Here is a 26,809-nt window from a genome sequence, read left to right as displayed (position 1 = left end):
GTATAATTAGCAGGCTGTGATTCACAAAACCACTGCGCGCATTCTTCTGCAGTGTGTGGTTGGTATTCGCTAGAATCCCATCCACTTTGCAGGGAGTATAAAATGGCATGTTTTTTCATTGGTGTTTATGCCACATTGGGCCGCATCCTTAAGCTCAGGACCCACAGGCCATCCCACAGCAAAAAATTGTTGTGGAAAAAATTGCAACGGCAAAACATTGTGGTTCTTCTCTCAGCGCTTTAGACAGAAAGTTCACAGAGGTTTCCACTTTGCCCTGCCTGTAAAATGCTGCAATTTTTCCCACAGCGTTTCTGACATGGGCAAATCATGGCGTTTATGACCTGTGGAGCTCCAGTCTTAGGGTGAATTCACACTACGTAAATGCCAGCTTACTCTGAACGTAAAACACATTCAGAATCAGCGGCGTATAAAGCAGTTCCCATTCATTTCTATGGGAGCCGGCACACGAGCGCTCCCCATAGAAATGAATGGGCTGCTTTTTTCACTACGAGCACTCCCATTGAAGTGAATGGGAGTGCTTGCGTGTACGGCTCTGAAGGAGCAGAGCTAGCCGTAAATGCGAGCACATGCCGGCTTGTATGCCGGCTCCCATAGAAATGAATGGGAACTGCTTTATATGCCGCTGATTCTGAACGTGTTTTACGTTCAGAATAAGCTGGCGTTTACGTAGTGTGAATTCACCCTTAAAGCGTTTTATGACCCCAAATGCGTTTTTATTCTGATATATTGCAATTCCACTCCTATTACTTGAACAAGATCAAACATCCTCTCCCCATATATAGTGTAGCTTCCAGCACCAGTAAATAGCAATGATATTCTTCTATTTATGTAAGTAAATGTTTGAAGAAGGTCCCATTGATCAGGGGTGAATAAAGGATCCTTATTTCTTTACTTTTAACAGTTAGTTATTTAATAAATAATTAAATATATAAAAGACATAAAATAGTCCCCCTAAGAAAAAAAAAAAACTCCTTACTATTCATTGTCATAATACTACCCTAAAATAGACATGCAATATCTCTAAATTAAGGTCTTTTTTAGTGTTACCATAAAAGTGAACCAGAATGGAAAAAAGTATAATTTTATTATATTTTTATCAAATGAAAGGGTAGTCACATTTTGGTATCCATTGCTATAACCACAAGATATGCCATAAGATAATCCTTTAACAGTCCCACCGTGGGGAAATTCAGTGTGTTACAGCAGCATAGATAATACAATAATATATTAAAAGAAATAACACATAAAAGCTCATAGCAGATAAGAAAGATACTAGGAGTCATAGCAACTAAAATAATAATAATAAAAAAAAACCTTCAGGATTATTTAGTTCTCTGTACAGAGTGATATTCACTTAGCCTGATGTGGATTATGTAGCCTGCCCGTGGTTGGATGGAAAGACCTCCGATAACGCTCCTTCTCACACTTGGGGTGAAGCAGTTGGTCACTGACTGTACTGCCCAGTGCTATCACGGTCTCATACATGGAATGGGAGTTGTTCTCCAGCATGGAGCTCACCACGGACAGTATCCTTCTGTCACATTACTGGGTCCAGGGGGCCCCCCAGGTCAGAGCTGGCCCTTCTGATCAGCCTGTCAAGTCTATTTCTATCCCTGGCTAGTATGCTACTCCCTCAGCAGGCCACTCCGAAGAAGGTGGCTGATGCTACCACAGAGTTGAAAAAGGACATAAGGGTCTGATAGATGTAGGTCCCACCTCTTGGGCCTGCATTTATCTTGCAAACTGAATGCCATTCTCAAGAAAAACGTATCTCTCAGGCATTCATGGTATATCCTGTGAATACAGTCATAAATGGCAAGATGAGAATGTCCCTTTAAAAGCTGTGTACATGAATTGATGCGGTATCCATGGAGAATTATGGAGATTATTTTGCAAAAAAACCCTATGTTTAAAAGCCATGAAATATTATCATTGAATGAAAATCATAATGCACACCCAGTTACTGCAATAAGTCAATTCTCAATTTGCTTTCTAAGCATTTCAAATTTTACATTTAACAATTGTGAGCATTTCATATTAAAGAATGTGCAAAAAAAGAGGAAGCAGTTAGTGAGAAGACTGGCTTTAATTCAAGTACAATTATTAAAGGTTTATTGTTATTATGAGACTAGATGGGCAGAATGTGCCAGGAAATTAAAAGGGCTTCATGACATCTTTATGAGGTGTTAAACATCTTTAGGGAGTGATTAAATATTATTGAACATTGCATTGCTTGTAAAATAATTTGACTCTAAAGAGATTATGAGAAAAATCTGGAACAGAGAGGTTTGTTTGGGGATAAAGAACAATGTGCTTGGTATTTGTTTGAAATGTTAAAGCCTGAACTAGAGATTTAATAACTATTCAGGACTGCTCTAATCTAAGTCTCGGTGGGAGCTCTTAGGTTATCAGGTTTCATTCCCTCACACCTAAAATCTTTTACAATAGCTGGACCAATTTCTAGTGCATATGGGTTTATTCAGTAATGCAGAAGGCTATTACTTTGTAATGTGTAAATTATTCTCATTGATAGATTGGAATATGCATAGCTTTGTTTTTGCCATATTGATATAGCAGTACCTGTAACCTTGCATGTATCAATCTCATATGGTGATTGTTAGAGATGAGCGAACAGCATTTTATCGAGTACATGTCCGATTGGATACCATGCTGTTCGCCATGTTTGATTCGAAACGGACACCGCGTGGCAAATGCACTTAAAATTTGATTCCCCTCCCACCTTCCCTGGCTCTTTTTCTGCACCAATAACAGTGCAGGGGAGGTGGGTCAGGAACTACGACAACGGGGGTATTGAAAAAAAATAGAAAAAAGCTATTGGCTGCCGAGGACATGTGACCTCTGATTCATAAGAACAGCGGCGGCCATCTTCAATTCATTCTCGGCTTTCACTTAATTAGGGTCAGAGATCTGCTGAGGGCTAGATAGGTTTTAGATTCTGCTAGGCAGGAATAGCAAAGAAAAAGAACCACAACAGCTCTTTTAAGAGTTACACTAAAGGGAGAAGCTCAAACAAGCTTGGCACAGTGTCTACTCAAAAACGCCAAACTGGGATTCACAGCAATTAAGCCAGTATCCGCGCAACCCAATTGTATGCCCATATACACTATATACGCTTAATCCAGGTTTCAACAGTGTTTCACCAATGGGAACTAAGGGGTATGTACTAAAATTCTCAGCCCATATACACTATATACGCTTAATCCAGGTTGTGACGGAGTGTCCCCACAAAAAATCAGTGGGATATACATTATAATTCTCAGGCTATAGACTTCATCCAGGTTGTCACGGTGTGTACCCACAAAAAAAAGGGGGATATACATTGTAATTCTCAGGTTATTGTCAGGGTCTGGGGTTGCTAGCTGGGGTGGCATAGACACACAAGTCCAGTTGTTTTTAGTCCAAAACAAAGGTAGAGTTTATTTTCACTCAAAAAAGTAGTGCAGCAACAAAGGAAACAATACAAGAAATAAATACTTGCTCGGATAGGCTCTAACTGAACATAGAATAGGTTACCTCACCTAGAGTAACAGAAATCCAAAAAGCAAGTAGAATCATTCAGGACACAGCTCCAAAAATATGACCTCTCTGTAAGCTCTCCAGCCAAGCTCTGCCAAAGTGTTGCTGCTGGAGCTGGCTTCTTAACCCCTTAAGGACCAGGCCATTTTTTGGTTTCGCATTTTCGTTTTTCCCTCCTCACATTTCAAGAGCCATAACTTTTTCATTTTTCAGTTCACAGAGTCACATGATGGCTTATTGTTTGCGGGACAAATTGTACTTTGTAATGGCATCATTCAATATGCTGTGCAATGTACTGGGAAGCTGGAAAAAAATTCAGAATGAGGTGCAATTGGAGAAAAAATGCATTTGCGCCATTTTCTTATGGGTTTAATTTTTACAGCGTTTACTGTTTGGTACAAATGACATGTTACCTGTGTTCTACGTGTCAGTACGAATGCGGTGATACCAAATTTATATAGTATTTGAAATGTTTTGATATTTAAAAAAAAAATGATAAACTTTGCAAAATAGAAAAAATTTTTTGTGTCATCATGTTCTAACACCTGTAACTTTTTCATATTTCCATGTATGGAGCTGGTTGTGGTGTCTTTTTATGCGGGACAAGATGACGTTTCTATTGATACCATTTGGGGAAAGATCTGATGGTTTGATCACTTTTTATTCAATTTTTTATAGGAGGCAAAGTGTTGAAAAAAACGCTTTTTGGCTGTTTTTTTTTTTTTGCCGCTACGCCGTTCGCAGTACGGGATAAATGTTTTAATATTCTAATAGTTCGGGCATTTTGGAGCGCGGGGATACCTAATATGTTTATGTTTAATGTTCTTTAATTACTTTTATAGCTAATCTAGGGAAAGGGGGGTGATTTGAACTTTTATATTTTTTTTTATTTTTTTAATACTTTTAAAAACTTTTTTTTTCTTCTGTTACATTTATGATCAGACCCCTTAGGTACCTTGAAACCTAGGGGGTCTGATCGCTCATACTATTCACTGCAATACTACAGTACTGCAGTGAATAGCAGAATCCCAGCACTTCTATTAGAGGCTGCCTCTGGCATCGTCTAATAGATCTAGTGCAGAGACAAGCCTGGAAGCCTTCAATAGGCTTCCGGCTGTCATAGCAACCAATCACCGCCCTCATGTGACGTTCAGGAGGGCGGCGATCGGGGAAACATGGCGGCGCCCATGCCGCCTGCGCTGTTTACACGCTGCGGTCGCGTTTGACCGCAGTGTGTAAAGGGTTAACAGCAGCGATCGGCTCGGGCACCGACCGCTGCTGTTATTGGCAGGTCCTGGCTGTATTATACAGCCGGCATCTGCCGTGTATGGAGCGAGCTCAGCGTGTGAGCTCGCTCTATACATCCCCATGCGACCCATGACGTACAGTTACGTCAAGGGTCGCTAAGGGGTTAAGCATCCTTGACGAGGAGACTCTCTGCAGCTGAGTCACTGCTGGAACATCCCCAAAGTGTGGATTAGAGGGGGGTGGAATGACAGGTCTCACTACCAATCCTACCTGTCATTCCTAAAAATCCAGCCCAGTACTGAGCATTTACCAAAATGCTCAGCAGACGAAAGTTGTCTGCTGAGAACACACATTCCTGGAGTTTTCTCATCTCACCCACCTGAGTAGTCTGAGTGAGATGTACACCCCCTCCATTACCTGACCAGCCATCGGCTTACACTATATATGCATAATCCATGTTGTCATAGTGTGTACCCACAAAAAAACTGTGGGATATACATTATAATTCTCAGGCTATATACGCATAATCCAGGTTGTCATGGTGTGTACGCTAAACCCAACATTCCACAGTGTGTACCCACAAAACCTAACTGGCCAATTGTCAGGCCATATACGCCCAACACAGCCTGCCATGGTGTGTACCCCCAATCGCAAAAGTGGGACACACAGCAATAGTCAGCCTAATTACGCTAAACCCAGCATTCCACGGTATGTACCCACAAAACCTATCTGGGATACACAGCAATTGTCAGGCCATACACGACCAACTCAGCCTGCCATGGTGTGTACCCTCAAACGCAAAAGTGGGACACACAGCAATAGTCAGGCTATGTACGCAAAATCCAGCTTTCAATGGTGTGTACCCATAAAACCTAACTGGGATACACAGCAATTGTCAGGCTATATACGTTTAATCCAGGTTTTAAGGGTGTGTACCCACCATAAATTAGTGATATAGACATTAATAATTTTTTTTCTTTTTTATGTAGATTGTGAGAACCACATAGAGCTCCTAATGTAGATTTTTTCCTGTCAGTATTTCTTTTTTAAATATGGGATGGAAATCCATCCAAACACAGGGATAACATACAAACTCCTTGCAGATGGTTTTTTGCCCTTGGCAGGATTTGAACACCAGGACTCCAGCGCTGCAAGGCTGCAGTGCTAACCACTGAGCCACAGTGTAGCCCTGGGATACACATTAATTGTCAGGCTATGTACGCTCAACCCAAGGGCCACAGGTCCAACTTTTACACCCAATAAGTGTAATTCGCAGAGGGATTGGCGAGGACAGGGCTGTGGTTGGTCAGGTACTCAGGCAACATGTGCCTATACTTTTCCCTCATGATGACACTAGGCCCCTAACTGGCAGTAGTTTGGGCAGGGGGGGAGATCATTAACGTGTACCGGACCTTGTACAGTGCTCCCCTGGTGATTGTGCACTGGATGGCAGTTGTGAGTCTCATGGATGAAATCTCCTCTCTGCCGCCCAAGAGGTTTACGGAAACATTTCCATCATATTCTGCACCAGTTGCTTGTGCCAATCTTTTTTTCCCTCTTCCCTGCCAGAACAAAGGAACAGATATTTTACTTATATGGGTGATCAAGGCTTGCAAAAATCCAGTATTATTTGCTCTCCATGATGTGAAGTCAGCCATGTGTGCCAGAGTGTTACTTGGCATGACTTTCCTGCCCCCAACTGGAAGGGTCAATCTCCATTTCCTCCACTTCCCACTCCACTTCACACCATCCGTGCTGAAGCAATGGGATACACTGAACTTCCCCCCTCAAGCCTCGGGTGGGACAATGTCATGAAATGCCACTTCATCCCCCTCGTCTTCCTCCATCAACCAACGGTGCGAAGATGACAGGAGTGTGCTCTGAATGTTTTCAGCCTAGCAGAGGCTACTTTTCACTTAGGAAAATGGCCGCACTTTCACCAGTATATCAGGCACAATGGTGAAGGTTTTAAAGAACTATTGCACCAACTAGTTGAAAAAAGAGACCATGTGTGGACCGTGTTTGAGTTTTGCAAGCTCCAGATCTGCTACCAGGTTCCGGCCATTATCACATACACAAACATGCCTGGGACCAGGTGTAGCGGCGAAAACCGCATTGCTGTCGCATCGAGGATGGCATCCCTAACCTTGGGGGAAGTGTGTTTGCTGTCGGTCAAGCTGAGGAGCTTCAGCACGACCTACTGTCGTCTCCACACCCCAGTGCTGAAGCACGTACAGGTCGCAGGTGTAGTCGAGGTTGCAGTGTAGCAAAAGGCTTTCAGTCAACCCCTGGCATGAATTTTGGGCTGGAAGAGGAGATAGGCCACCCCAGTTTGCATCCTGGGCCCATCCACAACTACATCCACCCGGCCTGTCATTACAGAGAAGCTGTGTCCCTGCCCGCAGGCGCTTGGCCATGTGTCGGTGGTCAAGTGGACCTTACTAGAGATGAGCGAACAGTAAAATGTTCGAGATTCAATATTCGTTTCAAGTAGCCCCTCAATATTCGACTACTCAAATCAAATATTGAACCCTATTATAGTCTATGGAGGGAAAATGCTCATTTCAGGGGTAGGCAACGTTCGATCAAATTATACTTACCAAGTCCATGAGTGAGAGTCGGGCTGGATCCTGCGAGAAGTCTTCTCTGTGCAGCGTCCCGGCGGCATCTTCCGGCTCTGAATTCACTCTGCCAGGCATCGGGTCTGGGCAGAGCCAACTGCGCATGTCCGCACTACAAGTGGACATGTGCAGCTGGCTCTGCCCAGGCCCGATGCCTGGCAGAGTGAATTCAGAGCCGGAAGACTCCGCGGGGAAGCTGCACGGAGAAGACTTCTAAAGGTAGGAGAAGAAACAGCGTTGATTGGCCAGCTGTATAGCATTCGGCCAATCAATGTTGGTTCTGCATCGAACTTTTCCATTCGAATAGCGAGTGATACTCGATCGAGTACGAGTATTTTGAATACCGTAGTATTCGATCAAATACCTACTCATTCGAGTATTACTCGCTCATCTCTAGACCTTACAGTAAAGCGTGGAACTCAGTGCCCGACTTATGTTAGGGGACACGTGGTGGCGCAAGGCGGGGATGGTACACCAACAGAGGTAGTGACGGCTAGGGGCATCATAGCGAGGTGCTGCCCCTGCCAGCAGGTCACAGAAGACATGAGTCTCCACAAGCCAGGATGGCTACATTTCCTGGGCCAGCAGTTTTAAGATGAGGCCATTGAAGCCTTGGGCATGTCGGTGGGTTGCACTGTACTTCTGCCTGCGATTACAGGCCTTGGGAGATGGGGAGTTGCTGGGAAGAGGTGCATGATGGTGCAGGCGAAAAGAGCAGAGGCAGGAAAAGGTGCAGATGAGGATGAACTCCCCAAAGTGTCAGAGGCAGATGTTGAGGTGTCCAGGCTGGTGGTTTCTCTTGGGTGACTAGAAGAGGGAACATCTTGGGCCTTGCTGCCTCCGGCCTGGCTTCTGGGATTCAGCTGTCCTGTGCCTCTGGACATGCCTCTGCCTCTAGCCACCCTCTTTGGTGCTGCACTTCCTTCCACATCTACACTGCTTTCCTCCCGTAGACATAACCCCTGTCCATGCCTCTGCCTCTAGTCCCCTTTTTTTCCTGCTTAGCTTGCCTCAATATCAACGCTGCTTTCACCACTAGACATCACCCATGTCATGCCTCTGCCTCTAGCCCCCTTTTTTCCTGCTTAGCTTGCCTCCACATCAACGCTATTTTCCCCGCTAGACATCACCCCTGTCCAGGTCAGGTCGGTGGCCTCGTCGTCCAACACCTCCTCTTCCAATTGTTCACTCTCCTCTTACTGTAAACTGCACATAACCACAGCCTTCCCTGATGGCAACTGTGTCTTGCCACAAAATTGGCAGGAAATGGCAGATGCTCCAGTGTTTGGGCATCAGGACACACAAAGTTGTCTGGTAGCTCCTGGGAATCGGGAAGTGGTTGGACAGAGTGAGGGACAGTTAAAGGACCTGAAAACCTCTCTTGGTATGGTGGAAATGTGGGATGACTGTCCTGAGAAGATTGGTCATGTTGGGAGGAAGGTGGACCAGACTCTTGCCAAGGAAGAGGACTTGAGGTAGTGGCCGACTGGCTGGTGGATAAGGAGCTGTAAGCATTATCCGCTAGCCATGGTAACACTTGTTCCTGGTGCTCGGGCCTGGTCTGCATTGTACCCTGCACCCTGCTTAACGCATCTGTCATATCAGGAATTGTGAGGAGCGCATGCTAATCTTTCTTTAGCTTAAAATTTGGATTTCTGTCCATACAATTGGGGAGGAAAGAAGGTTTCCAGGTATTTTTCCAGTTTCCATAGACGTTGTATTGAGTGTGTAAAGTGTGTAGTTGTTAGGCTGTGATAGTGGGGTAATACAGGGACTTGGGCGTGTTAGATGCCCCCAGGCATTATTCCCCTGCTGTCCCAGTTGCATTCCAGAGGTGTTGTCATCATTTGCTGAGGTGTCATAGTGGACTTGGTGACGCTTCTGAGTCGAATAGTGGTTTCCCCCCTTAACGAGTATTTTTTCCCCATAGACTATAATGGGGTTCAATATTCGATCGAACAGTTGAATATTGAGTGGCTACTCGAACCGAATTTCAAACTTCGAACATTTCACTGTTCGCTCATCTCTAGTAATTGTCTAATACCTTGGGATGGCAAAAATTAGTATTAGCAAATGCACTGTACCTCAACAAAACTGCAACCATATACTGTACCTATATGGCACATCGTGCTGGGCTTTAAAGGGGTTGTCTATACTACTAGTTTATTTAAGACTTTTCCTAAATACATTGCTTCAGCAAAACTGCTTTGTTTGGCTATTATCTGAGCTTATTCACTTCATTGTTTACACTGTGCTTCCATAACCACGGACCTGGAGATGATCTTAGCTCTCCGCCCAGGACAAGTGACGTAGCTCCCAGCTCTCGGGATGGGGGGGGGGGAGCTGAGTACTCGGAGCAGCTTGTATTTCCGAGCCGTTTATCCTTCACTTCCAGTTATCAGATTGGCTAATTGAATTTTGCTGATGAGGGCTGAGACAGGGAGTTTGTTACCTCTGTATGTAACACAGACCTAAAAGTGAGTGTATTGCAAACTGACTCTTGATCCTGTAGCATTTATGTTTGGGATTCTCATCATCTAACAAATCCAGCTCTGCTACACCAGCTTCATATTGTGCATTTTCCAGTGATACTGTGCTAATTTATTTACAACCATCCCTCATTACTGACTGCAAACATGTACTGCTATGAAGAGAGCTAGCAGAGCAAGTGAAACCCTGCCCATCCAATTTACCATGAAAACCAGGAAGTGAACAGAGCATACAGCCTGCTAGTTGGTGAGCGGGCAAGTTGGAAATACCCCTTTAATCCAACAGCATTTTAAATGTACAATGTATCTACAATCTTGCAGGTCATATGTCAAACTGTTAGAGATGGTCTGGGACTATGAGGAGAACACAGAAAAAATTTAAAAGATTGTCCTCTTTTGCAGATTACATAGTGTTCAATGGTAGAAACAGTATGTTGTGAATAATTCCATACTAAACTAAGCAAATACATGGAAAATACCCAGATTAGCTCTGCCATTAATTGTTTTTTCACATACCATGTTTCTCTGAAAATAAGACAGGGCCTTATATTATCATTTTCTCTGAAAAAAGGGCTAGGGCTTATTTTCAGAGCAGGTTTATTTTTCAGGCACCAAAGGGAATCTTTTCTGCTTTGCTCAGGATAAATCTTGTAAAATGGTTAGGGTTTGTAACAATCGTTGGTACAGGGTCAGTTGGCCTTAAACTTCTTGGCACTCTCTCTCTCTCAACACTTTATGTGGCAATGTGCTTCTCGTCTTTATCTATTTTATGTTCTTCTTTATGCTAAGGAGGAGGTGCTGTAGTGGAGTAGCTGTATAGGTGGGAGTGAGTAGGGTTAGCACCTGACATCTGGTCTTGTAGGTAGTCAAGCCTAAAGCATAGTAGCAGCCGGGTGGCGGGATCCAGGAAGCAACACTTGGAAGGCAGGCTCAGCAAGTGGATTCAGGAGGCGGGACTTGGAAGCAGGTTTGCTGATTTTGCCCTGCCAAGAGGTACCAGGGCAATGGTGTAGGATGGTTGGGTATGCCTATTCTCCTTTCCATGACGTCACGTGACATAAATTAGCACTGTAGACGATGACTGTAACTAGGGCTTATTTTCTGAAGTAGGGCTTTTATTTCAAGCCTACTCAAAAAACCATGCAAAATCAAGCTAGAGTTTATTTTTGGAGAAACAGGGTATAACTGGTCTTTAAAGATAGGTGGACCTCAGAAGATTTGTTAAGTCATGTGTTTGAACGCCCAGTAAACCCCCAGTTTGGTCTAAACTTGTTTGGATAGAAGTGGAAAGGAAATTAATATACTCTGGTGCCTCTTCATACCCTTCCATTACCTCTTTTGGGCCTTGACATCACAAAAGAGCACCAGAAGCAGCAAGGAAGAAGAGAAAGAGAGCTGGATGCTGCAAGGAGGCCTAAAAGAGATAATGGAAGGTGAGTATGTCCACTGTTTTATACTCTGGAAACTGAAGAGACCCCACAGTATAATAATTCTCAAATTGGGGGTACATCCCGCAGTTCCCATGGGTACAAGCCATGACTCAAAACCACTGTACCATCCACTCCACATGGATTCCTGTGCTCCATGTGAGCCCCATCTTAACCATACTACTGCAATAAGCAATCTCATCAGTACTAATGGAGGTGCTCAGTGCTGGTACAGGTGCCTATGGGGTGAGTGGACAGTTGCATTTATTACTCACCACTCTGATTCAGGCACCAAGTGCTGACATCACAAGAGACCCTACAGCAAAGGAAACATGGAGCAGACTGGTGAGTTGGGTAGCTCACTACTCACTCCTTGAATAACACTGGATGTGGGAGCCATTATATTAATGTTGCGGAAATGAGGGGGCCATTATATTATATAGAAGATTTAAGGAAAAAATAGACCACATGTTCCATTTAGTCTGACCATATCTTAACTTTTTATCTTAAGCAGATGCTTAAGATAAAAAGCAGGCACATCGGCTGAAGTTTGTTCCAAACTTCAACTACTATTAATTGAGTGGGCCATTTAACTACATGTGTTGCAACTGACGGAGTCATTATACTACATGTGTTGGAACTGAAGAAGTCATTATACTACATATGAGGCCATTGAGGGGGCCATTATATGACATGTAGGGACACTGAGAGGGGCTATTACACAACTGTTGACAGAAACTCCAAACAAAGCCTTTTTTAAAAAAAAAAATATATATATATATATTTGTAAGTGATCACTACTTTGGGTGTACTTGGTTGAAAAGGTTTTTCACTAGTGGATACTTTGCTTGAATATGTTGAAAAATATTGGCTTATAATGAACACTGTATACACAGCTATGTGTGCTGCCATGATGCAGCTCCCCTGTGACCCCGTTGGTCATGTAGCTGCCAAAATCAGAGTCTGTTAGAGCTGTCGGGTCATACAGGGCCCAGATCTGCTCTATAGTAATGTGCAGGAGGCTGTATTCCTCCTGCAACTGGGGCTAAATGTACCAAATGCTAAAAAAAAATCAGATATTCCCAAAGGTCAATTATGACCTTATGAGGACACAGTTAAAAAAATAAAATAAATGAATAAATAAAATAAAAAAAAAACAAAACCCATCAAATATGCCAATAAAACACCCCTACAAAAAAATTCTAGCCCCACCCCTGAAAATACAATAACAAATAAAAATTACCTTAACAGGAAGGAAAAACTATCTTAGGCCAGGGCCCCACGGGATGGAAACACTGCAATTTTCCTGTGGTGGAAAACTCCTCAAACTTTCTGTTTAAATCGCTTTGGGAAGAACCGTAATGCATTGCCACCGCGGGACATCACGTGGGGCCTTGGCCTTAAAAAGTCTTTAGTAGCACTTTGTGTTATTAAATTTAAAAAAAAAAAAATAAAGTGAAAAAACAGACCCATTTTTCCTTCTCTTTTGTTTATATTTTCCCAGCTATAAATTTAAAAACAAAAAAATCCCATAAAAGTAAAGCCCTATGTGTCATTAAAAAGAGACACAGAAATTAGTTGAATAACTCAAATGATAAAAATTTTACAACCCTCAAAGCCGCACATACAAAAAATCCAGACCAGAAATTGGTCTGGTATAGAAGTGGTTAAACTTCCACTATTGTATTATATGCTCAGTTGAAATCCTTATGGGCATATGCTGCAAATACTAAGAATAGAAAAGGAAGGCATTACTGTCAAGAACAGTTCATCAAATCACTAAACAAATACAGAATTTTGCCCTGAGGCACAATCAAGGTACATGAGTCTGATGATGATCTAAACTCTATGATACTGAAGTTACTGTACCATTACAAAAAGGTCAGATGTAGATAATAAAGAGATTCAATTTCTTAATCATCTCTAGATATAAGAATATTCTACATACAAAAAGAATTGTAAGAACTGTGCTATGACTATTTCTTCTAATAAAATATGTTATGATTGTATAACTTGCAGCTCCTAATAATTTTTTTCTTTGTTAAGGTAACCATTAAGGTGACTTTTGTTGCCCTGTTTGAGAGATAAATATGGTAGAGAAATGGAAGCTAAGCTCCATAATATATAAGTATTTGTGATTTGGACAGGGGAATACACTTCATTTTGTGTTCTGATATTTTGTTTGACATAGTAGTATTGTAAATTTAGATTGAATTTTTTTGTTTTGTTATATGTGGTGGCTTGAGTCTCAAAGTTTGAGTGCCCCCATTTGGCTTGCTGGAAAGGCTTGTAGAGTTTTGAGTTCTCTTTTTAGTCCGCCTTTCCTGTGGGATAGATTTTTCTGTTTCCATTCAGGTCCACTTAACTGATGCAGTTTTCAATCAGGTCCACACTTTATTGGTTGTAAGGTGGGGAATGACTGTTCTCTATTGTCTCTGCACTCCGGGTTTCAAGGCACTGCATAGAGTTTATAGGAAAACAGTTCTCCTTCAGGTCTGCTTTTGATCAAAGATGCCACCTAGTGTTGGACACTGGGAGAATAACCAATGTTGGGTTTTTTTCAGGTCCGACGTTGGGGAGAGTGGGGTTTATCTCTGCGGGCGTGTTTTGAGGTTTCAGCTTTTTATTGGTGGCTTCTTTTTGCAACCCTCTGATTTTGAATAAGGATTGACGCTTTAGTCCTAAAATGTATGATGTATATCAAGAGCGGTTTAGCTCTATGTTTTTTAGTACATACAAGGCTTGAAGAAGCACTAACTTAGCGTGAAATGGTTGTTACCTGGCCTATATCATGCAATCATTCCCTCCGTGCTTTTTGCCTACTTGTTTTTATCATAACATGGAATAAAGGACTGATTATATTATAAGACTCCCGGGTGAGTGCCCCCTGTTTATTTTTTGTTGTTGTTTTGTTACATATAGCTATTGGGGTGTGAACAACACTATAAGGGCAGTTTTTGGTATTTGCCTTGCTCCTGTCTTCTACTTTGTCTATGTTTTTATAGCAGATTTTTGAACAGGTCTAAGTAGTGCCACCTTTTTTGGTTTTACATACAAACACTTCATTTTTCAGTATCTTCACAGTTGAACCATCCAAATTCAGATAATAGAGCTTTCAAAGCCTCAACTATATCTATAGGATTCCTAATATTTGTTAAATACTGGATTCTAGGTATACTAGTCTAGAATTAACCTCACATTTCCTCACTCTCCTGGCTAAAAAGGAGCTAGCTTTATCACCACAGGCATAAAATTTACATTTCATCAGATTTTTTCAGATTATCCAGCAATAATGCAATAATGTGTGCGACTGTAATGGCATATGTCTCAAGTGATCTCTAAGGGAAGCAGAAGCTTTGTTTTACACCTCCAATTTGTGATTCTTAGACATTGTGTCCCCATAAGGTTATATATATTGGGGACATCTGATCACTTTTTTTTGTATGGGAGACTGAATTCTCCTGCAACTGGGGCTGGTACATTTAACCTCAGTTGCAGGAGTAATACAGCCAGTTGCACGCTGTTTTAATACTAAGACGCTGATCCTGGCAGATCACGTGACAGCAGTCAGAAGGAGGCCGCATCACGGTAGCACCCATAGCTGTGTATGTACCATTCATTGAACTCTGTATACACAGTGATCGAGAAGGCAGGGAAGGTAATAAAACTTCCCTGCCTTCTCTCTGGAAGTTCTGGCTTAAGTTACAGCTGGCTCCCAGTTTCAGCAGCTGCACAATTTCATGCAGCTGCTGAGTTCTGCTTGAACATACTAGTAACCACCGGCAACCACCTTCCAGACGTATATACCCAATTGGTGGTCCAGAAGTGGTTAAAGGGAGGATTTCACAATTAACTAGAAAGTAATCAATCCTCGAATATGAGTGATGTCTAGTGAAGAAGAATGAAAAATATCTTTCTGAGACAAGTTTGTATCTCCAAATACCAGGAAAATTCTATTCCACAAACGTCAGGCCACCTGTGCCCTATCAGATTGTGAGTCTGCCGTACAATCCAGAGGGCAGGAAATAGCAGTATTAAAATCACTGCATAGAATCAACGTGCCTTGAGAAATCTGAGATATTTTTTAACAGGATAAATACATTTATTTTGGAGCAATTCAGGGCATATGCCATTGTAATATTATATGTGCAGCCATTAATAGTGCAAACCAATACTATATATCTGCCTCTGGGGTCTATCACCTGTTTTATCAGCTGGAAGACAACAGGATAATTAATAAGAATACTAATAGGTGTCGCATCATGAGAAAAAAACAGGGAAAAGTTTATGGGATAGAAATGACGCGTATTTCTCTAAAAGATGGGTTTCTTAAATACATGTGATATCACTGCAGGATTTCAGTACCTCCCTCCATAACATATACCTTTTATATGATATAACCTACAAGGACTGTGATTGTATCAACTGTGAGATCACCAGTATCATATATTTAGCAACCTGCTGCACATATGTAGGGAAAACTATCCAGTAGTTTAGAAGAAGCATTGTGGACCACCTAGAGAACATCAACCATAGAGAAGAGCAGCCCCTTACTTGACATATTTGGGAGGTTCATAGAGGTATCCCAGTAACATTACATTCCTGGGTATTGAGAAGGTTTGGACCACTATTAGGAGAGGCAACTTGCGTAGGAGAATCATGCAAAAGGAGTCCCAATGAACCTACAGACTAAGAAGCGTCAAACCAAATAGTCTCAATGAGATTATATCGTATGCTCCCTTTATTTGACTCTCCTTGCATGACCTCCAGAGAATAATAATCCTGCCTATTCCAAGTGAAAACATTAGTACCATTTGGACTATTTGGGAGTGTATGCATGTAGCATTCTTATCCGGATTGATAAAGGGGATTAATTACAACTAGTGTACATTCTTTTGCAGATGGGATATATGTGATATGAGATCATCGCTATTTATGAAGAACAATATACTATGAAAAGATCTATTTGTATTTTAGGGTGGAAGGATGCAAACACTAAGCAAGATGGGCATCTAGGACTTAGTGATAAATTGTTTGTCAAAGTAGTAGCGAATGGACAAGATTAGCAGAATCCTCTGGCTTGAGAGAAGGAGGTATGGTAAGATTCTGGCCAAAGTATCACATGATAGTGCAGGGTTCAGCAATTTAGGTTTGGGGACCCATAAATGTTGTCAATTATTAATCCATCTTATCTGCTTCTGGAACACAATATGTGCGCAGCTCTTCCTCCAGAATGCCTCAGATTCTCACTTCCTATCCTCCAGGTCTGCCATTGTATATTTAATTTGTAAGAGGTCTTCCTCTTAAGCGGCATGGACATCTATGAGCTCATTATGAGAGGTTGCATATTCCACCTTTTCCATTTCAATATAAGCATTTTTATTGCTCAAATCTGTCACCTGTCTGAACAATTCTTTGAACAGTCCCCAAAAGCTGGGGGGACCACCGCATTACCGAATACCAAGGAAAATGAAAGTAACCACTCAGATGCCCATGAACAGAGATGCTACTAGATCCCTGCTGTATGAAACGGCACAGACCTGGCAGCTAGTGTTTCCACTCTGCTTCAGAGTGGCTGCCATAGTTATTCATGCGCACCAAGATGTACATGTACATCTTGGTGCGCATAGGGGTTAAAATGTGACTTTGTTGAAATATATTTTTTGCACAGCATATAGATGGGGTTATACAGCTAACCTGTGGTGATTATTCTCAGTGTGTCCTCAGCCTTAGCGTGCAGTCACACAAAAACCATTTTGTTATAAATGCACAATATGCTAATAGAGCTAATCAATAAAACATTCATGCTGGAGAAAATACAGACATTTGTTTCACACAGGTAACTCTTACATGATCAGTATCTCGTATCAGTATTTTTGAATCAAATTTAACAGTGGAACACATAGTGATACAATTTATTGAATTTTTAAAGGAAAAAAATGGTATTGGTTTGCAAATTCTAAAAAAAAAATAAACTTAATACTGACCTTAAGAAAATGATTCATGGTCATCTCAGTATGTTCTGAGCCTTCTTATGTTTTTTGTGACCTTGTCAAAGTCTTAATTTTTCAAATGAAAACTGCCAGGAGAATAACAATGGTGTTCTGTTAAGTAAGGTGATTTTACTCTATTTCCAGCATAGAGTGAGTGTTGAATCAATGAGTTCAATAAAACATCACAAAGTACAATCTTTTAGCAAGTTGTTACTTGATCAGCTTCATTGCATCTTTTATTACGAGTAAGATGAAGGTCAGATCACAGTTATGGTAAATCGATGTAAAAATACAGATAAGTCACAAAAGGATTCCCAAACTTACCGTCACTAATCTTTTACAAGGTACCATCTTACTACATAAAGGCCAGTGTGACACCATAAAGTATATGTGCTGTACCATGAGCCTGGCTTGCAGATGGTACATCTACTTTTTATTTTTTTTTTAGAAAAGCACTTTGGAGCTACTGTATAACGTGTCAGCAAATAGGTTGTTAAACAAGGACAGAATTGGCAGTTGATACTGCACTGGCACAAAAGAAGACATTAACATGAAATTTAATGTGGCTAATATTCTATTCAGCAGCACTTTGCCAGACGTATATTCACATCCTCTGTTAGGTTATTATCAGTCCTTTTCCCCCAACTGTTTGATTTTTCTGAAAGCTTCACAACAACCATTTCATTCTATAAATGCAATAAATGCATTAATGATTGTGTAATCTTTGTATTCATTATCTGTATCATTTACTAACACTAGGAAAAACAAGATGAGTATTGTATATAGCATAGTGTAAAAATAAACAGACAGGGCATAATAAACAGTGTTTTTTGCTTTTCAGGATCGACATATTACATTTCAAATGTGCTTTAAAGAGGACTAGAGATGAGCGAACACCGTTCGATTGAATAGGTATTCGATCTAATATCAGGCCGTTCGAGGTATTCGTTCCCAATCGAATACCACGCGGCATACGCAGTAAAAATTTGTATCCCCTCCCACCTTGCCTGGCGCGTTTTTTGCACCAATAACTGTGCAGGGGAGGTGGGACAGGAACTACGACAACGGAGGCAGTGAAACAAATTGAAAAAACCCATTGGCTGAAAAAAACATGTGACCTCCCATTCATAAGAACGGCCGCCGCCATATTCCTGTCATTCTGCGGTGAAAGATAGGGAGAGAGACATATCTGCTGAGGGCTAGATAGGCATTGGCTTCAGATGGCAGGGAAAAACCGAAGAACAAGAACAGCTCTTTTCAGAGATACAGTCCTATGAAAAAGTTTGGGCACCCCTATTAATCTTGATCATTTTTAGTTCTAAATATTTAGGTGTTTGCAGCAGCCATTTCAGTTTGATATATCTAATAACTGATGGACACAGTAATATTTCAGTATTGAAATGAGGTTTATTGTACTAACAGAAAATGTGCAATATGCATTAAACCAAAATTTGACCGGTGCAAAAGTATGGGCACCTCAACAGAAAAGTGACGTTAATATGTAGTAGATCCTCCTTTTGCAAAGATAACAGCCTCTAGTCGCTTCCTGTAGCTTTTAATCAGTTCCTGGATCCTGGATGAAGGTATTTTGGACCATTCCTCTTTACAAAACAATTCAAGTTCAGTTAAGTTTGATGGTCGCCGAGCATGGACAACTCACTCTCAAATGATCTGAAAACAAAGATTGTTCAACATAGTTGTTCAGGGGAAGGATACAAAAAGTTGTCTCAGAGATTTAACCTGTCAGTTTCCACTGTGAGGAACATAGTAAGGAAATGGAAGACCACAGGGACAGTTCTTGTTAAGCCCAGAAGTGGCAGGCCAAGAAAAATATCAGAAAGGCAGAGAAGAAGAATGGTGAGCACAGTCAAGGACAATCCACAGACCACCTCCAAAGAGCTGCAGCATCATCTTGCTGCAGATGGTGTCACTGTGCATCGGTCAACAATACAGCACACTTTGCACAAGGAGAAGCTGTGTGGGAGAGTGATGAGAAAGAAGCCGTTTCTGCAATTACGCCACAAACAGAGTCGCCTGAGATATGCAAAAGCACATTTGGACAGCCAGCTTCATTTTGGAAGAAGGTCCTGTGGACTGATGAAACAAAGATTGAGTTGTTGGGTCATACATAAAGGCGTTATGCATGGTGTCCAGAAAAACAGCATTCCAAGAAAAACAGTTGCTACCCACTGTAAAATTTCATCATGCTTTGGGGCTGTGTGGCCAATGCTGGCACTTTGAATCTTGTTAAAGTTGAGGGTCGCATGGATTCCACTCAGTATCAGCAGATTCTTGAGAATAATGTTCAAGAATCAGTGACAAAGGTGAAGTTACGCTGGGGATGGATATTTCAGCAAGACAATGTCCAAAACACCGCTCCAAATCGACTCAGGCATTCATGCAGAGGAACAATTACAATGTTCTGGAATGGCCATCCCAGTCCCCAGACCTGAATATCATTGAACATCTGTGGGATGATTTGAAGCGGGCTGTCCATGCTCGGCGACCATCAAACTTAACTGAACTTGAATTGTTTTGTAAAGAGGAATGGTCCAAAATCTCTTCATCCAGGATCCAGGAACTGAAGCTACAGGAAGCGACTAGAGGCTGTTATCTTTGCAAAAGGAGGATCTACTAAATATTAATGTCACTTTTCTGCTGAGGTGCCCATACTTTTGCACCGGTCAAATTTTAGTGTAATACATATTGCACATTTTCTGTTAGTACAATAAACCTCATTTCAATCCTAAAATATTACTGTGTCCAGCAGTTATTAGATATATCAAACTGAAATGGCTGTTGCAAACACCAAAATATTTAGAACTAAAAATGATTAAGATTAATAGGGGTGCCCAAACTTTTTCATAGGACTGTATACACTGCAGGGACAGGAGTCCAGTTTCCACGGATGGTGGAAAACAGGGATACAGAACAGTTACTTGTTCCTATATACGTGCAAACCAGCTTTTATTAGGGGTGTCCCCCCACAAAATAGCAGGAATCCACAGCAGTTACTTCTTGCTATATATGTGCAAACCAGATTTTCTTTGGGGTGTCCCCCCCACAAATTTGCAGGAATATAGAGCAGCTACCTCCTGCTATATACGTGCAAACCAGATTTTATTTTGGGTGTCCTCCACTAAATAGCAGGAATCCACAGCAGTTACTTCCTGCTATAAACGTGCACACCAGCTTTTCTTTGGGGTGTGTCCCCCCCCCCCCCCACAAATTTGCAGGAATACAGAGCAGTTACCTCCTGCTATATACGTGCAAACCAGCTTTTATTAGGGGTGTCCCCCACAAATTTGCAGAAATCCACAGCAGTTACTTCTTTCTATAAACGTCCAAGCCAGCTTTTATTAGGGGTGTCCCCCCCACAAATTTGCCGGAGTACAGAGCAGTTACCTCCTGCTATATTCGTGCAAACCAGCTTTTATTAGGGGTGTCCCCCACAAAATAGCAGGAGTCCACAGCAGTTACTTCTTGCTATATACGTGCAAACCAGCTTTTCTTTGGGATGTTCCCCCCACACACACAAATTTGTGGGAATACAGAGCAGTTACCTCCTGTTACATACGTGAAAACCAGCTTTTATTAGGGGTGTCCCCCCACAAAATAGTAGGAATCCACAGCAGTTACTTCTTGCTATATACGTGCAAACCAGCTTTTCAGGCAGTGTGTAACCCCAAAACAGGGATACAGAGGTTCGCCCATTAATTAAAAATTCTGCAGAGTTTTAAAGATTTTCTCTAACTTACTTAGTGGTGACAGTCTGTTATCTTGATCGGTTGCCTTGGATACGACCACCAATGCAGAAACTTTCTAAGGTCAGAAAATCAGCCAGGATTTCCTTATTGTGGCCGGGATATCTTCTGATACATGTAGTGTCCCTGCCTGATAACCCAACTACAATAAGAAAATCATAGCTGGGTTCCTGACAAGTCCCAGACCATAGAAAGTTTCTGCATTGGCGGTCTTAACCATTGGCAACCGATCAAAACAACAGACTGTCACCACTAAGAAAGTTAGAGAAAATCTTTAAAACTCTGCAGAATTTTTAATTACTTATATTTGCAAAAATGTTTAACTTTTAATTATCTACAAATATAGATGTGATTATGTTCATAGGAATACGCCTTTAATTTAGAAGGGCTCACGTTAAGGGCCAGAAAAGAGAATTTTGGAAGGTCTTACCACATCACACACCTCCACAATGACAGTTAAGGGTGGGTACTGTTGGATTTCCCATTGCCTATTCCATCTGTGGTTGCCATGGGCAACGTAATTTAAAGGGATGCTTGTTAATGTTTGTTTAGCTGTTCATCCAATTGTGGAGGAAAAAGGTTTCCAGGTATTTTTCCACTTTGATAGAGGTGTTTTTGATAGAGGAGTGGAAGTGGGGGGGGGGGAGGGGGGTATGTCAGTGAGTAGATGTTGGCTATTCAAGCGTTGATCTCTCAGCTGCGAATGGAGACGGAGGCGGAGTGGCTGCATTAGGGGTCTTGCTGCAGGGGTCGGGAGAGGAGGCACGCCGTCCCTCTCCACCAGCCAGACAGCTGCGGAGGACCAGGCCTTCGGCGCGGCTAAGCCCTGAGGAGACCCCTCGGGTTAGACGCCGAATGGGGAGCCCATCATGGGATCCTCCAGCAACTGGGGTCACTCAGCACACTGCTGAGCATCCCTCCAGGGCTGGAAGGAATCCCAGGAACAGGCGTAACCCACCACAAGGGAGGAGAATCCCCTCTCCCTCTTCCAGGACGACGTTGGAATGCGAGGTACCTGGGGGAAACGGTCTTTTACCGTCTGGTGAGAGGTACCAGCGTGTGAATGTCCAGGGGCAGTCTGGCCGGGCTCTTAAACGGCTGCAGGTAGCGTAGAGGCAGCCTGCTGGCAGTGGATGCTCTGGGGGGCGGTACTGCTGATGATAGGCTTCCACAAGATGGTGCCCGAGGCCTAGTCGGAGTCGGGGGGCAGAACTTCAATGTGGCCTTGTCCAGAGGGCCTGCAATGAAGGACAACAGCGTCTCGGTCCCAGGATCTTCAGGTTATTCCAGACCCATGAAGCAGCCGGCTCAGGACGGATCGGTTGCTGGGAAAACAGCACCCAGGCATCAAGGTGAGGGTTTCCTTTCTCTTGATAGGGCCTTGTTAGCTGCCCCTGGTGGGGGAGTGGGGGTGCCACCCGGGGAGGTTAGTAGGGGTTTGTTGACTTTTATGGGTTTGATTTCTGAAGCGGTTAGGGGTTTGGGTGGCGACCAGTGGATCAGTGTGAGCATGGGGAGTGGGTTGCCGGTAGCGGCATCTGCAAGCGCTTCTGTAATGTCTGCGGGGGCATCAACGTCCGCGGGGGTATTGGGGGGACACCCCAAAGAAAAGCTGGTTTGCACGTATATGGCAAAAGTAACTGCTGTGGATTCCTGCTATTTTGTGAGGGACACCCCTAATAAAAGCTGGTTTGCATGTATATAGCAGGAGGTAACTGCTCTGTATTCCTGCAAATTTGTGGGGGGACACCCCTAATAAAAGTTGGTTTGCACGTATATAGCAGGAGGTAACTGCTTTGTCTTCCTGCAAATTTGTGGGGGGGGGGGGACATCCCAAAGAATAGCTGGTTTGCACGTATGTAGCAAGAAGTAACTGCTGTGGATTCCTGCTATTTTGTGGGGCACACACCTAACAAAAGCTGATTTGCACGTATATAGCAGGAGGTAACTGCTCTGTATTCCTGCAAATTTGTGGGAGACACCCCTAATAAAATCTGGTTTGCACGTATATAGCAGGAGGTAACTGTTCTGTATCCCTGTTTTCCACCGACCCTGGAAAGCTGGACTCCTGTCCCTGCAGTGTATAGCTCTGAGAAAAGCTGTTGTTGTTCTTCGTTTTTTTTTCCCTGCCTATCTGAAGCTAATGCCTATCTAGCCTTTAGCAGATATGTTTCTCTCCCTATCTCTGACCGCAAATCTGGCGAACATGACAGCGGCCGTTCTTATAAATGGGAGGTCACCTGTTTTCGGCAGCCAATGGTTTTTTTCAATTTTTTTCACTGCCTTTGTGTCGTAGTTCCTGTCCCACCTCCCCTGCACAGTGTTATGGTTCTGTGTGCAAATACAAAAATAATAATAAACGCAACAGAACCGCTAAGCCGCAGAGCACTGCGGCGAGGTCCACAGACCCAGATGGGCGGCCGTGTGCCAGTACCTGGCAGTGTGTCTGAACAGGGAGTAAAGTAAATGCGCCAGTTCACTTCACTGGACGAATGCGTCAGGGCTGCAGCAGTGTGAACGGGCTGCGGCAAGGTTGTACCAGTTGACTGCACTGGGCAACCGTGTTACACAATGGAGATTTACTCCAGTTATCCTCACTGGGTAAATAGCTTTTTGCAGCTTCAGAGATAAACAGGCTGCAAACAAGTCGACACCAGTTCACTGCGCTGGGTAATTAGTTTTGTGCAGCTTCAGGTGGACCAGCTGCAACAAGACTGCCAGGGGTTAACGTCACCCCTAACAGCACCACAAATGGCTCCGCACAGCTTGGAGCTATAACACACACAGACAGGGACAGATAGCCTAGCTAAAGAGACCAAGCCTGCTGCCAGTCCACCGGCTGGTACAGAGTCCACTGCACCGAGCCGTAGTGTGGAGCTGTCAGTACATTCAGGACTTATAGGTCTTGCTAACAGCACTAGATGGAACCTGCCTAGCTACTGGAAGCAGCCTGGAGCTCCTGTCATACCCTCCTGTCTTACGTGTTTTTTTAGATAAAGTGTGAGCCCCGGGCGGGCGTCGGCTCACACCTTTTAAAGGCTAATCCCCGCCCAACAGGGGCGGTGGCATAACATCACCGAACATGCCCAGTAAGGCCAAACTGGGACTTAGCCTCAGAGCGGACCCAGAATGCCTGAGCATGCTCAGTGGGGAGAGAACGGCACTTAGCCTCTGAGCGGCTCCAAAATGCCTGAGCATGCTCAGAGGGCCGAAAACTGGACTTAGACTCCAGACATCCTATTACACAATGCCGAGGGCGAGGTTCGGATTGGCCCGCAGGTGGCGCTGTGCGCCGTGATGGAACCCTGCGAGACCCGATCCTAACATTACCCCCCCTCCTAGCGCCCCCCCCTTCAAAAGCCGCAACAACGTCTGGTGCGTCAATGTTTTTAGTGCGCACCCCAGACCGAACCATGGGCTTAAGAGAGGGATCAGGACGGCAGTGAACGTTAGCCCCTTCCTTAGTCATGGGCCTATTACGGGCACAGGTTGCACATGCCCGCACAAATCTCCTGGCATCACGAGCCATTCCAGGCCAAAAACAATACTTGCTGAGGAGTTTCTGTGTTCCCCTGCCACTCAGATGCTCCCCAGTGTGTGAGATGTGTGCCCAGGCGAGCATCTCCTGACGCCTATGGGTGGGTACACAGGTCCCGTCAGGTGGTGGACCTGTCTTATCAGGAGTCACGGATTGGGGGGCGACCTCCCCCGATTGTAACAAACAATGGTGATGACAGTACTCACTCCAGGATAATATTTCTCCCTTGCCCCAGCTAATCCGTGGAGAGTGTTGACGAAGCCACGGGAGTCCCAGGATGAGATCATCCGTACCCTCATGTAAGACCAGGAAAGAGATGGTCTCCACATGGCCGGAGGGGAGTGTCATACTTAGTGGTAACGTTTGTTGTGTGATCTCCACAGGCAGGGTGGAGCCATTTATGACCTACACTTTAATGGTATGTGGCAGAGACACCAAGGGAATGCCCTTCTCGCGTGCAAATTTGGACGACATGAAAACGCCGTCTGCCCCGGAGTCTATGCATGCCTTAGCTAATACTGCATGGGCACCCCTCACTAGGTGTACATTGAAAACCAGTTTGGTGGGAGGTGTATGCATAGCTAGTGATCCCCCACCTACGGATACCAGCGGTTGGGGTTTTTCCAATCTTTTAGGGCAGTGAGGGGAGAGATGCCCTGGCTGCTGGCATGAGAAACATATATACTCGCGCCTCTGGCGCCGGGAGGTGGTTGCGGTGCGAGAAATGTCCATGGGCTCAGGGGCATCATTTGCTGGCTGCGCGGGAGAACTGGAGGGGGAGAATGCAGGAGCTAGTCGGATCCGGGACCGGCTGGCTGCTATCTCCAGTTCCCGTGCGCCGTGTCGCACATCAATACAAGTGGCCAAGGCAATTAGAGCCTCTAAAGTTTTTGGGACCTCACGGGTTGCCAATGCATCTTTGACGTGGGAAGCCAAGCCTCTCCAGAACACTGGCACCAAAGCCTTATCCGGCCAATCAATTTCGGATGCCAGAGTTCTAAACTGCACGGCATAAGCACTGACAGTGCCCGAACCCTGCCTTAGGTCTAGTAGGTGCAGGGACGAGTCAAAAGTAACCCGCGGACCCAAAAAAACTTGCTTCAGGGAAGCCAGGAAGGTTGTGGCGAGAGTGGTGACAGGATCCTCCCGCTCCCACAATGGCGTAGCCCACTCTAGTGCCCGGCCTGCTAGGAGAGAGATTATAAACCCCACCTTACTTCTCTCCGTGGGGAATGTGGCTGCTTGTACCTCAAAAAATATAGTGCATTGGCTTATAAACCCCCTACATTCCTTAGGTTCCCCTGAAAATTTATTGGGGAGGGCCAAGTGATTGCAGACGAGCCTCCATCTGTTGCACGTAGCGGTGCAACTGCACCTGTTCAGACATGTTCGGCAAGACCTTGGCTCACACTTATGTTATGGTTCTGTGTGCAAATACAAAAATAATAATAAACGCAACAGAACCGCTAAGCCGCAGAGCACTGCGGCGAGGTCCACAGACCCAGATGGGCGGCCGTGTGCCAGTACCTGGCAGTGTGTCTGAACAGGGAGTAAAGTAAATGCGCCAGTTCACTTCACTGGACGAATGCGTCAGGGCTGCAGCAGTGTGAACGGGCTGCGGCAAGGTTGTACCAGTTGACTGCACTGGGCAACCGTGTTACACAATGGAGATTTACTCCAGTTATCCTCAAGGGTAAATAGCTTTTTGCAGCTTCAGAGATAAACAGGCTGCAAACAAGTCTACACCAGTTCACTGCACTGGGTAATTAGTTTTGTGCAGCTTCAGGTGGACCAGCTGCAACAAGACTGCCAGGGGTTAACGTCACCCCTAACAGCACCACAAATGGCTCCGCACAGCTTGGAGCTATAACACACACAGACAGGGACAGATAGCTTAGCTAAAGAGACCAAGCCTGCTGCCAGTCCACCGGCTGGTACAGAGTCCACTGCACCGAGCCGTAGTGTGGAGCTGTCAGTACATTCAGGACTTATAGGTCTTGCTAACAGCACTAGATGGAACCTGCCTAGCTACTGGAAGCAGCCTGGAGCTCCTGTCATACCCTCCTTTCTTACGTGTTTTTTTAGATAAAGTGTGAGCCCCGGGCGGGCGTCGGCTCACACCTTTTAAAGGGTAATCCCCGCCCAACAGGGGCGATGGCATAACATCACCG

The sequence above is a fragment of the Leptodactylus fuscus genome, chromosome 2 (genome assembly GCF_031893055.1).
Source record: "Leptodactylus fuscus isolate aLepFus1 chromosome 2, aLepFus1.hap2, whole genome shotgun sequence".
NCBI lineage: Eukaryota > Metazoa > Chordata > Amphibia > Anura > Leptodactylidae > Leptodactylus > Leptodactylus fuscus.
The sequence above is the reverse complement of the archived record's forward strand: the minus strand, read 5'-3'. Positions refer to the sequence as shown.